A 12,416-nucleotide genomic window follows, 5' to 3' on the forward strand; every position below is an offset into this window, starting at 1 on the left:
TGTCCAACGAGGGGGGATCGAATTTTGGACCACTGCTACACGCCATACAAGCAAGGCTACAAAGCTGTCTCACACCCGGCTTTTGGGAAGTCTGACCACAACGCCATCTTCCTCATTCCCCAGTATAAACAAAACATACAGAGGGAAGAAGTAACCACGAGGGAGGTGAAACGTTGGTCTGCCCAATCAGACGCACTCAATGACATAGACTGGGACATGTTCAGAGCATGTACAGTCAACATCAACGAGTTTACGGAAGTAGCAGTATGCTTCGTCAATATGCTAGCGGAGGAGATTATCCCCACTGCGAGAGTCACCACATTCCCAAACCAGAAACCGTGGGTGGACAGATCGATCCGCACTGCAGTGAACGCCAGGACCGCCACCTACAACGCGGGTCTCGCCACTGGCGATATGAGCGCCTACAAAGCGGCCTCATACGGCGTGCGGTGAGAGATGCCAAACGCCGGTACCGGGAGCGTGTGGAGTCCCGCTTCCACCAGGGCGACACACGGAGTATGTGGCACGGACTACGCACCATTACGGACTACAAACCCAGGGACACTGCGCCGATCAACGCCGACTCTGCATTCACCAATGAGCTGAACCAGTTCTACGCCCGTTTCGAGGTTAGCCAGGTGGCTAATGCTATCTACCGCCTGACTACTGAGGACAGTGATGTCATCAGCGAGAGACCGGTGACCAGCATCGTGGAGCATGATGTCCGAGCGGCATTGAGGAGAGTGAACACAAGGAAAGCGGCGGGGCCAGACGGCATCACCGGCTGTCTGCTGCGCTGCTGTGCTGACCAGCTAGCAGGTGTGTTCACTTCCATCTTCAACGAGTCCCTGGCGAAGTCTGTGGTCCCCACATGCTTCAAAAGATCCACCATCATCCCTGTGCCCAAGAACAGCAAACCCTCATCCCTGAACGATTACCGGCCAGTTGCGCTGACCTCGGTAGTAATGAAGGTGTTTGAGAGGCTGCTGAAGAACATCATCTCCTCCTCCATCCCAGACACCACAGATCCGCTCCAGTTCGCCTACCGACTCAACAGATCCACTGAGGACGCCATCGCCCACGTCCTGCACACCACCCTCAGCCACGTGGACAAGAAACAGGGTAACTATGTGAGAATGCTGTTTGCTGATTACAGTTCAGCGTTTAACACAATAGTGCCCAGCAGACTGTTCACAAAGCTGAGGGATCTGGGACTCAACAGCCGTCTGTGTGCGTGGGTGTTGGACTTCCTCACTGGCAGAACTCAGGTGGTGAGGGTGGGTAGGTGCATCTCTAACAGCATCACCATCAACACAGGAGCACCACAGGGATGTGTCCTCTCGCCACTGCTCTACTCCCTTTACACTTCAGACTGTGTGGCCACCCACGGCTCCAACACCATTGTGAAGTTTGCTGACGACACAGTGGTGTTGGGTGCCATCTCCAACAGCGATGAGGCGGCCTACATGGACGAAGTGAAGAATCTGGCATCATGGTGCCAGGACAACCATCTCCAGCTGAACGTTGGCAAGACCAAGGAGCTGGTGGTGGACTTCAGAAGGAGTCAGCACAGAGACTACAAGCCCATTATTATCAATGGAGCTCCAGTGGAGAGGGTGCAGTCCTTCAAGTATCTTGGTGTCCACATCTCCTCAGACCTGACATGGGCTGCCCACATTCAGGTCCAGACCAAAAAGGCTAGGCAGCGCCTGTACCACCTACGACAACTGAGGAAGTTCAGGGTCTCTCCAAAGATCCTCAGGACTTTCTATACAGGCGCTGTGGAGAGCATCCTCACACAGAACATCACATCCTGGTTTGGGAACAGCTGTGTTAAGGACCAAAAAGCTCTCCAGAGAGTGATCCATACAGCAGAATGCTGCTGCAGGTTTGCTCTCCCCCCCGCTTCAGGACACCTACACCAGGAGATGCCGGACTAGAGCAGCGCAGATACTGAAGGACCCGTCCCATCCTGGCAACAAACTGTTCCAACTTCTGCAATCCGGTAGAAGGTTCCACATCATCCGGGCAAGGACAGAGAGACTCAAGAGGAACTTCTATCCCCAAGCCATCCGGGCCCTAAACACACACACACCCGCCCTCTCACATCATCTATAATTGACTGAGACAGGACTCTCTTCCAGACACTCTAAACCCAGGCACAATGTACATTTCAACCGGCTAATGTTTCCGGTTTGGGAGCTGGAGGGACGGGATCGTTTCCCCAGCGTGGCACCAAGTAATTTTTTTTCTTAATTCATTTTGTAATCACATTGTCAACACGTGAACATTCCCAATTGTGTTTTCGCGTCTTAGCCGTGTGCTTTACAACTCCCACTTCGCTCGCAGGCCAGGCTGCAGGTTCAGCATTAGCTTAGCCTTTCGGCTAGTGTTTCCGGTTTGGAAGCGGGAGGGACGGGATCGATTCCCCAGCCTGGCAGCACTTTCAATTTTTCTTAATTCATTTTCTAATCACATATTGTCAACACGTGAACATTCCCAAGTGTGTTTTGGCGTCTGAGCCGTGTGTTTTACAACTCCCACTTTTCCTGGCAGGCCAGGCCGCAGCGTTAGCTTTAGCCTAGCCTGCCGGCTAGTGTTTCCGGTTCACTAAAGACTATTTATCAATATAAGTATAGACATTACACATAACAAACACACGGAAACATTGGAAATCAGTTTTTGGCAAACGATGACTTTTTGGCACAACACTGGAGGTAAAACAGGTATGATCCTTCACATCTGGAGTGTGAAGGTGCAGACACAAATTCAGACATCCCTGGGATGTTTAAGATTTTAGAATTTCTCTGGTTCATTAGCTTTAGTCAGATAAGTCAGTAATCACTCAAGATTAGTTCCCAAGTCCTCCTGAATTCAAAGAAATATTCAGGGGATTCGGCGCTGTGCTTTTCCACAGGTGAACTCAGGTGAAATGAAAGAAGCAGTGGTTGCCCTGCTCCTCTGGTACAATGATAACTCAGAAAAGCTCCTTGGAGTAAGGAGATCAGGCTCAGAAGTGTTTTTTTTTACTAAGAATGTATATCTGTATTTATAAATGACATACTAAGGATGAGTAATGCTTAAAGAATGAGGAATTGACACGTTTAACAATGTGTCATTGTTATCCACTATTCTATGGATGTTTTTGAGTACAAGATCCTTTTTTCTATCAAGTAACCTAAAAAATGACTGACTGCACCTTTAAAAATACTAACTTAAATAAACCAAGATAACCCAGCAGTCCATAGGAAATAATGTATGCACTATGTCACTAAAGTTATTGTCACTGCAAATGTAAAAGTAAACATAAATGACCCAAAGAGGAAGTGACATGACTTTGAAGACAGATGTGATCAGGTGGAAAGTGCAGAAAGCTGACTGATGTGGATCTGTGGCTGCATTAAATTTTGGTCTGTCCTGTATTAGGCATTCAGGATTTTCTTTGATGGCCATTTAGCTCTTATGGCATGAACTTGCTCAGTGCATTATTATTTGCTTTTCTACAGTCTGATATTTGTTTACTAATTGATCGATACAGTGTATTAAATAAGTGCATAAATAAGATGTCAAAAACCTCATCATCATATCAAACAGGATAGATTTGGGGGGAGTTTGTTTGGCACATGCTGACTGCATTCTAATTATAACCAGAACAGGAGGCGAGAGCAGCGAACAAGAGTGCAGCAGTTTGGTGAAAGGAAGAGGAAAGGTGAAGAAGAGGTGAGCATCCAATAGACGAGCAAGAGGACAGTTTCAAAGGAGACATTATGGCACAATAAAAGCTGTAAGAGCAGAGATTCATTCATATTTTTACTATTTTGGCTTTAGCGTTTACTCCCGCTGCTTACGATAAATCCAATATAAAGAACAAACAAGAACAACTCAAATTGCATTGATTGTTTAGTTCAGTATCACTCTGTGATTGTTTGACATTTCATATAAATGTGTCTATAAAATATAGCCAATAATATTAAAAAGGTGCTGTTACTGAGTGAAACTTCCAAAGATTTCAGGTCTGGATTTAGCCCCAGTGTTTTAAGATCCTAGCAACACTCGTATTTATGGCCACATTTTTCAAAGACACTGGGTGCTGACTCAGGGGGACCACTTTAGTTCATTGAAACTTTAATGCCAGTTTAGTTTAAGACATTAAACTGGTCGCGTTTTGAATCCAATTGATAATAACAGAACTATGCTGGACATAAGCAGCTGTGTTAGTGTGACGGCCTGCATATTTGAAGGATTACGATAAACTTCCGTTCTTACTGAATCTGTAACATTGCCTTGATCGGCCTACATCATTTTAAAAAGCATTTTTTAAATAGTTTGTGTTGTTAAATGAGTTTTGTGTCACTGCACAGTGAAAAACTCACCTGATGTAGTGGTAAGGCCATGTTCACATCAGAGCGCACCCCTGTGTCATGTGACCTGGCTGGAGCTGCAAAGCTGGACTCAGACCTCAGGAAGCGAGATCTTTATCAGTCAGTGCTGTCAGAGTCTGTGCTCTGGGAAACAACCGAGTAGCTCATGCCCTCTGCTCCCACGTGGATGAGGCACAGCTCCTTTACGCTATAGAGAATAAATATATGCCAGGTAATAGACACACAGCATATAAAGCATATTCTCATTCTCAATTTTCTATATAGTAAACCTACTTTATAGAAAGTCTTGTATGTTTTTTTTAAATCTATGTCTGTTTCTCAGCGTTAGCCTTATAAAATACTGTTCCAACTGTCTGAGTAAAACCACAACTCTTAATCGGACAGCTGGTTAAGAATATGAATAATGTAGTTTTTTTTCATTTCATTTCATTTTTTGACCTTGGCACCTTAGATAGTCCATAAAACAATAAACATAAGAAGACTTAATATGTGCAATAGAACTGAACATGATAAAGAAGCATATAAATGTTACAGGATAGACATCAAACTTGTTCCATCTGTCCTAAACTCACAGGTCTTCTTCGTGCTGGCTACTATGACCTCCTCATCGACATCCACCTGAGCAGCTATGCTACTGCTCGCCTCATGAGTACATTGTTCCCATGACGAATGACACAAAGAGCATCTCTCTGTTTCCAAATGAAAAGAAGAAACATGGCCTGCCAGGCATTGGACTCAGCACCTCTTTGAGACCCAGAATGCACTTCACATCCCCAAATTTTGTTTCCAGGCCCGGACCATCGTGCTTTAACAACGGCAACAGTGGATCAGGAGATTGTTTCCAGTACAGCCCTGAATTCCCCTTAGGTATACTGAAAGTTAAAACCATTGAGATGTTGACAGAGGCAGTACGGGAGGGAAGCATGCACGTACGGGACCCAGTAGGAGGAAGCACCGAGTTTCTATTTGTTCCACTCATCAAGCTGTTATATACTATGCTCATCATGGGCGTTTTCCAAAACGGAGATCTGAAGAATATCCTCCGACTGATTGAACCTTCTGTGTTCTGTGAACGACGCAATGAGCAGGATGCACTTTTCATGGAGTTGGAGGTGCTAAAGAAGGGTGAAGCCGAAGGAGGAGGAAAGGAGGGAGTGCTGAATGTCCCCAAAGAAGGACTGTTAGAGATAAAGCTGCCAGAGCCTGTAAAACTCCAGGTGACACTCAGTAGAAGCTTCCAGTTTGGAAATGCATTTCTTATATAGAATTTCACTGTTGTTTACCATTTTTGTTTGCTAAGGTAAAGGTCATATTCTGTTTATATTTCAGTTGGGATTATTATAGTTATTGCAACTAGTAACTAGGACCCTCCATGTGCATGCAAAGAAATCTCGAGTCCGAGGAAGACCTGGTATTTCTGGTAAAATTCCTATCATACTTACCATAAAAAACAGAAACGAGACATTCTTGTACCGAGATTTAAACAAGCTTTTTACTGATGTAATGGCACCAATTCATTTGTGCAGGATTTCTGCATTGGCGTCATCTGTCAGTTTTGTAGGGTCATGCATGGTCTTGACTTAGGTTGAGGGTTGAAATCCTACAATTATAGATAGGGAACAGTATAATTTGGCATTTTTCACAGAATGAGAACTTTCCCCTAATATCGAAATCGCTTTAGAAAGAGATTTCCTAATGGCCACTACGTGCAGTTTTTTAAAATTTCTTCTTTAAACCATTTAATTTTGTTTGTGTGTGTGTGTGTGTGTGTGTGTGTGTGTGTGTGTGTGTGTGTGTGTGTGTGTGTGTGTGTGTGTGTGTAGATGTGTCATGTGCTGCAGTACCTGTGTGACTGTCAGGTGCGCCATCGTATTGAGGCAGTGGTGGCCTTCTCTGATGACTTTGTGGCTTGTCTCCAAGAAAACCAACGATTTCGTTACAATGAGGTGATGCTGGCACTCAACATGTCTGCAGCCCTTACTGCCAAGAAGACCAAAGAGTTCAGATCTCCCCCACAGGAACAGGTGGGAACACCACAGAACAACATAGAGCATAAATATAACTGTAACCAGATCTAGAGGAGCACTTCAGCTTGCTATTAATCTCATTGCACAGACATTTTCTGTAATTCAAATGGTTGCCTAGCAGAGGACACTTGCTCAGTGAAGAGCAGTAAATAATGCTAAGTGGGTGACTTACATACACATTTTATTTTAATTTGGCTTTGTATAGAAACACAGTTTTTGCAAACTGTCAGCCAATCAGCCAAGGTTGAGGGTGAACCCATAGTGAAACCTAGCCCCACCCTATCATGTGATATACTAAGGTCAGAAGGCAGTGAGTGGGTGTTAAGGCGTCTGGGAAGGGATCTCAACACAGAATTATTGATGGCGGACAGCTGGTGTCGTAAGCCCCGCCTCTGTTCAAAGGTGGCCGTTCACAGTGGCCGTAGATGCTTCTTTCAGTCCTCTTTAAAACCATCTGTCTTCTCTGTCCAGCATGTGAACATTGGCATCCTCAAAAGAGTGACCTTTGACCTTTAGATGTAGATGAACAGCCAAGTCTTGACCCGTTGAGGTGGCTCTTCTATGTTGTGCCATGTGTTTATTGAAGTGGCTGTTTGGTCTCTCCAATGTAAAGGTCTGGGCATTCCTCGCTGCACTGTACAGCATACGCCACATTATTAAGTTTGTGTTTAGGAGTTTTGTCTTTGGGATGAACCAGTTTGTATCTGAGTGTGTGGCTGGGTCTGAAGTATACTCTTGGCCAAAATCAAAATCCAAGAAGTAGAATCCTTCATTGCTCACATCAACTGTTTGCCATTCCTGGATTGTGCCGTGCTCATTAAGGAGAATGGAAACCTCAACATTGAAGTTTACCGGAAGCCCCCCCACACAGACCAGTACCTCCTCTTTGACTTCCATGACCCTCTGGAACACAAACTTGAAGTAATCAGGACCCTACACCACCGGGCAGAACATGTTCCCTCTAAGCCTGAAGGGAAAAAGAAGGAACACACACATGTAAAGGAAGCTCTTAAAACATGTGGTTATCATAATTGGGCTTTCATCAAGTCAGCAAAGATGCACAGAAAGAAGGTCAGACACCAGATAGGGAGGATCAGAAAGACAAACAGAACAACTTTGCACCCCTTATTTAGCAGGTTTGTAAGAAAAACAGGAGAATTTTCTCCAAAAGTGACATCCCACTTTACTTCAGACCCAGCCACACAGACAAAAGCTGATTTGACCCAAGTACAAAACTTCCAAACACAGACTAAGCAACATAGTGTATGCTGTGCTGTGCAGTGAGGATAGGTGACACCTCTACATCGGAGAAACCAAACAGCCACTCCAAAAATGCATGGCATGGCATAGAAGGGCCACCTCAACAGGACAAGACTTGGTACATCTACACCTAAAAGATAAAGGTCAATCTTTCATGCATGCCAGCATTCACATCTTGAACCGAGAAAACAGATGGTTTATAGGAGTAAAAGAGGACGTCTAGGTCAACTGTGCTTATGACACCAACTGTCAGCGATCCCCCAGCAACCCCTCCCAGGTACCTCAGGCCCCCAGGCCCCACTTACATCTTGTGTCAGGTGACTTCATTAGGTCATATGATAGGGTAAGGCAAGGTCTCACAATGGTTTCAGCCAAAGCCTCTGGTGATAATGATCCACAACTTTTTTCCACATGTGATGATTCACATGTTGGAGTGAAACCACTGGGAGACGTTGCCCCACGCCACAGTCCCAGGTTTTTAAACCACTAGGTTTAGATATTACCGTTTATAAACCTGGGACTCTCTTGGTTTTAGAACTGAAGAGGCCTCTTGTACGAATCAGAATCAGAATCAGAAGAAGCTTTATTTGTCACATGCAGGTTGCCCTGCGACCTTACATACACAACACAGACATTACATGGGGATACAGGTCGGAGATTGGCAGTGTTGGAGAGAAAAAAAACAAACATTGAAATGTACATCACAATGGGAAAGTACAAGAGGAAAAAAAGAGACCCCTTCTCATGCTGTGCTTCCATGGTAGGACAGCACGAGAACAGGAAACAAAAAAACTCCTCTGCACAAAAAAGCACATAAATGTCCACAGCACAACATTGTGAAGACATAACAAGCCACAGGGTTGGGTGTTGGGTGAGGAGTAATATGAAGCGAACCCAGCAGCCGCCTCGCACGTCGCTATCTTCCCAGCGCCACACGTGGACCCGTGAAATGTGAAACTGATGATCAGAGGGCTGGGGTGAGAGCACGCTTATCTGTCAGGCTCTTGCATGTCTTGTTTTCTTTGGAGTACTTTCTTCTTTAGACTTGCTTTAACTCCCAACAAGAAGAGGAAAAATGTAAAACAAATATTTAGGTGAATGAAAGTTCAGAAACAGAGAAATTACAATTTTGTCAATGTGTGTATATTTGATTTTGAATCTATCTACAGAATGCCCTACAGGCACATAAAAACAAATTCAGAATTTCTCACAGCTCTTAGTCGTAGATGGACTTTTGTCTTCAAGTATTCTTTTACTTCTCGGGTAACTGCTCAGACTAACTTTAAAGAGTGTCCATGTAAGGATATGTTACACATAATCTGTACATCTCAGTCCAGCACAATAAAAACAGGAACATTTCACTTTACCTATGGGTTATATGCTTTGTTTCAATGGTTTGCAAACCTTTGTGCCCAAAGAACACCTGTATTCATGCACAAAAGCCTTTCTTTTGATGGCATTTTTCACAGACAATTTGCAGCATCTTGCTCTTGAGCAGCCTTCCTGTCAGGATTGATACCACTCAACAAACATATTCTAAGCCTCGTCTTCAGCACTTTATTATACACTTAAATATAAAGCAACAAATTGTCTTGCACTGGAGTGCATTAGATTGCTTGCAACTAGTAAATTGGTCTACTTCACATAGCCCAAGTTACTCTAATGTGGTTTCCAAGTCCCACTTTAGCTTGCCAAGCAAGCTAAAGTGGGTCACAGACCGCAGCCTCCAGGCTGGGCACAGCAGGAGGGAGGCAAAGAAGCCCCCCCAACCAGGCTGAGAGGACCCACAGAGCCCCAGCAGCCACGGTCGATCACAGCCCCGGTGCAGAGAGCCCCCTCCGAGGAAACACTGGAGATATGACCTAATAAGAATATATACAGGATAAAGAGATAAAATAAATAAGAACGGGATACAATATAAATATAAATAGAGTAAGAAGATGAAAAATGAATAAGAATAAAATCAATAAATATTAGGTAAAACCTAAATTAATAATATAAATAGAATAACAGGATAGAATAAATAAGCATAAAATAAATAAACGTTCTCTGCGGCCCTGAGCTCCTCCGGCAGGCTGTTCCACAGATGAGGACCATACCACTGAAAAGCTGCCTCTCCGTGAGTATGTGTCCTGACTTTAGGGACAGTCAAAAGGCCAGTACCAGAGGACCTCAGGGTCCGCGAGGGTTCATATGTTAAAAGCAAATCTGAGAGATAAGAAGGCCCAAGACCATTAAGACATTTAAAAACCAATAAAAGAACTTTAAAATCGATCCTGAAACACACGGGGAGCCAATGCAGCGATTGTAAAACCGGTGTAATGTGGGCCCGCCCTCTGGTCTTCGTCAGCACACGAGCTGCAGAGTTTTGTAGAAGTTGTAAAGGTGAAATATTCTTTTTGGGGAGACCAGAGAGCAGGGCATTACAGTAATCAATGCGACTGGTAATAAAAGCATGCATCAGCATCTCCGTGTTGGCCCGAGAGAGAATAGGGCGGACTCTGGCTATATTTTTTAGATGATAAAATCCAATTTTGGTTACGTGTTTAATATGTGGGATAAAACCAAGCTCAGAGTCAAAAATAACACCCAGGTTTTTCACTTGTAGTGAAGGGCATAGTGAATATGCCTGTAATTTAGACAAGAGTTTCTCTCTCTGAGCCTCAGGACCGATGATTAAAACTTCAGTCTTGTCCTGGTTAAGCTGTAAAAAGTTTTCTGCCATCCAAGATCTTATATCTAAAATACAGTTAAAAAGGGCATCCATTGGTCTGGTGTCATCAGGAGACACGGAGATGTACAGCTGAGTGTCATCAGCGTAACTGTGGAAGTTCACTCCATGCCTCCTGATGACACTGCCAAGAGGGAGCATATACAAATTAAAAAGTACAGGGCCTAAAACCGACCCTTGAGGCACACCACATGTCATTTTATGGATCTTAGAGGAGCATGTATCCATACTCACCATAAAAGTTCTGTCTGAGAGATAGGAAGTGAACCAGTTGTGTGCAGCACCAGAGAGGCCCACCATGTGTTTCAATCTGTTTAAAAGAATAGCGTGGTCTACTGTATCAAAGGCTGCGCTTAGATCCAGTAGCACCAGGACTGAGAGCTTCTGGGCGTCCCAGTTACATCTAAGATCATTTAAAACCTTTAGGAGAGCGGTCTTTGTGCTGTGGTTCACCCTAAATCCAGACTGAAATATCTCTAGGATCTGTTTATCATTCAGAAAATCATTAATCTGAGTAAAAACAAGTTTTTCTAAAATTTTACTTAAAAATGGTAAGTTGGATACAGGTCTGTAGTTATTAAAATCATTACAATCCAAATTGCTCTTCTTCAGAAGGGGCCTCACCACCGCCGTTTTAAAGGCAGCAGGGAAGACGCCCAACTGAAGAGAGCAATTCATCATGTATAAAAGCTCAGCTTCAAAAAATCCATAAAGTGTTTTAAAAAGTAAAGAGGGGATTGGATCTAAAAGACATGTGGTGGGTGTGGGTGGTGATTTTAAACTAAATACATTGATTCATGTGAATAAACAATAATTGGGACATGTAAAGATCTAAAATTGACACATTGACTGGAGAACAGCTATAAGCAGGATGTTTCCACAATATCCACTAGAGGGCACTGTTGGTCTTCCTTGCTGAAGGACTTTAATGTTTTTCCTGCTTATTAGTCCTGTGGAGCCAAATTCTTGGTTAGGAAGCCCTTACCGGATGTATTATTCTAACCCTAACCTCTATGAACCCCACACAAGGTCTTATTTTATAATCCTAAAACCCCACCCACTTTGAATCCGAATCCCAACCCCTAGGAAGACCTGCTTAGCCCCCTCATACACCCTTAGGGCCCTAAACCTAACCTCAGTGGACCCTGTGATAGAGGTGATTTGGACCCTAATCCTAACCTCCCCTTGCGCTTCTTTATCCCTCCTCCCCTCACCTTTCTAACCCCATCCACGGGGTGTTGTTTTAAACTTCCTCTGTGTCATGCTGGGGGAGTCCTGGACACCTGGGATGAGGGCAGGTATGGTCTGTGCACTGGAGCCCGGCCCCCTTCGGGGACCGAGCTCCCAAACTTGATTTCCCATAACCCCGAACTCTAATACTGTAAATGATGAGTGATTTAAGTTAACACTAAATGTTAAACAGTGTCTCCTGAGCATTTATAATCAGGTTTGAGTCTGGCTGCATTGACTTTTGAAGATGCAAATTTAGCATGATGGCTGATGGTGCTGTGTAAGCTTCTACTTACCTTCTACACTGTGTTTAACACACATGTCAGAATAGCAAAGAGGAGCACTGTTGCTTCATCCTTAATACTTTAGAGGAGAACTGGATTGCAAATCAAAAGGTCCTTAATAGCTTTTTGTCCTCCCCGACCCTCAAAGCCAAACTTCAGCCATTTCTGTATACCTTCCATCAGGGGTGTCCAAAGTCCGGCTATGGCCCGCGGTCCATTTTTAATTGGCCCTCAAGTAATTTTATAAATAGAATAGAATATGGCCCACACTTCAACTTTTGCTTGAGTGTATTGCACTTCTTAGTTTTAACACCAGGGGGAGCTGCTGTTGATCAAGGCAGTTGCTCTACCAAAAAGGAGAATCACAGAAGAAATTTACCCCAAGTTACCAAACATGGCAGAACCAAAGAAGCGAAAGGTAGAAAGTGAGTGCAGAAAATTTCAGACACGGTGGGAGAGTGAATATTTCTTCAAAGAATTCAAGGGGAAGTGTATCTGTTTG

General features: G+C 44.1%; 1 pseudogene; it reads left to right on the forward strand.

Annotated features, from left to right (window-relative positions):
* Positions 1-518: 518 nt before the first annotated feature.
* LOC135933503 (ryanodine receptor 2-like) lies at positions 519-5,567 on the forward strand (annotated as a pseudogene).
* Positions 5,568-12,416: the final 6,849 nt, after the last annotated feature.

Source organism: Pelmatolapia mariae, linkage group LG8 (assembly GCF_036321145.2).
Source record: "Pelmatolapia mariae isolate MD_Pm_ZW linkage group LG8, Pm_UMD_F_2, whole genome shotgun sequence".
Taxonomy (NCBI): domain Eukaryota; kingdom Metazoa; phylum Chordata; class Actinopteri; order Cichliformes; family Cichlidae; genus Pelmatolapia; species Pelmatolapia mariae.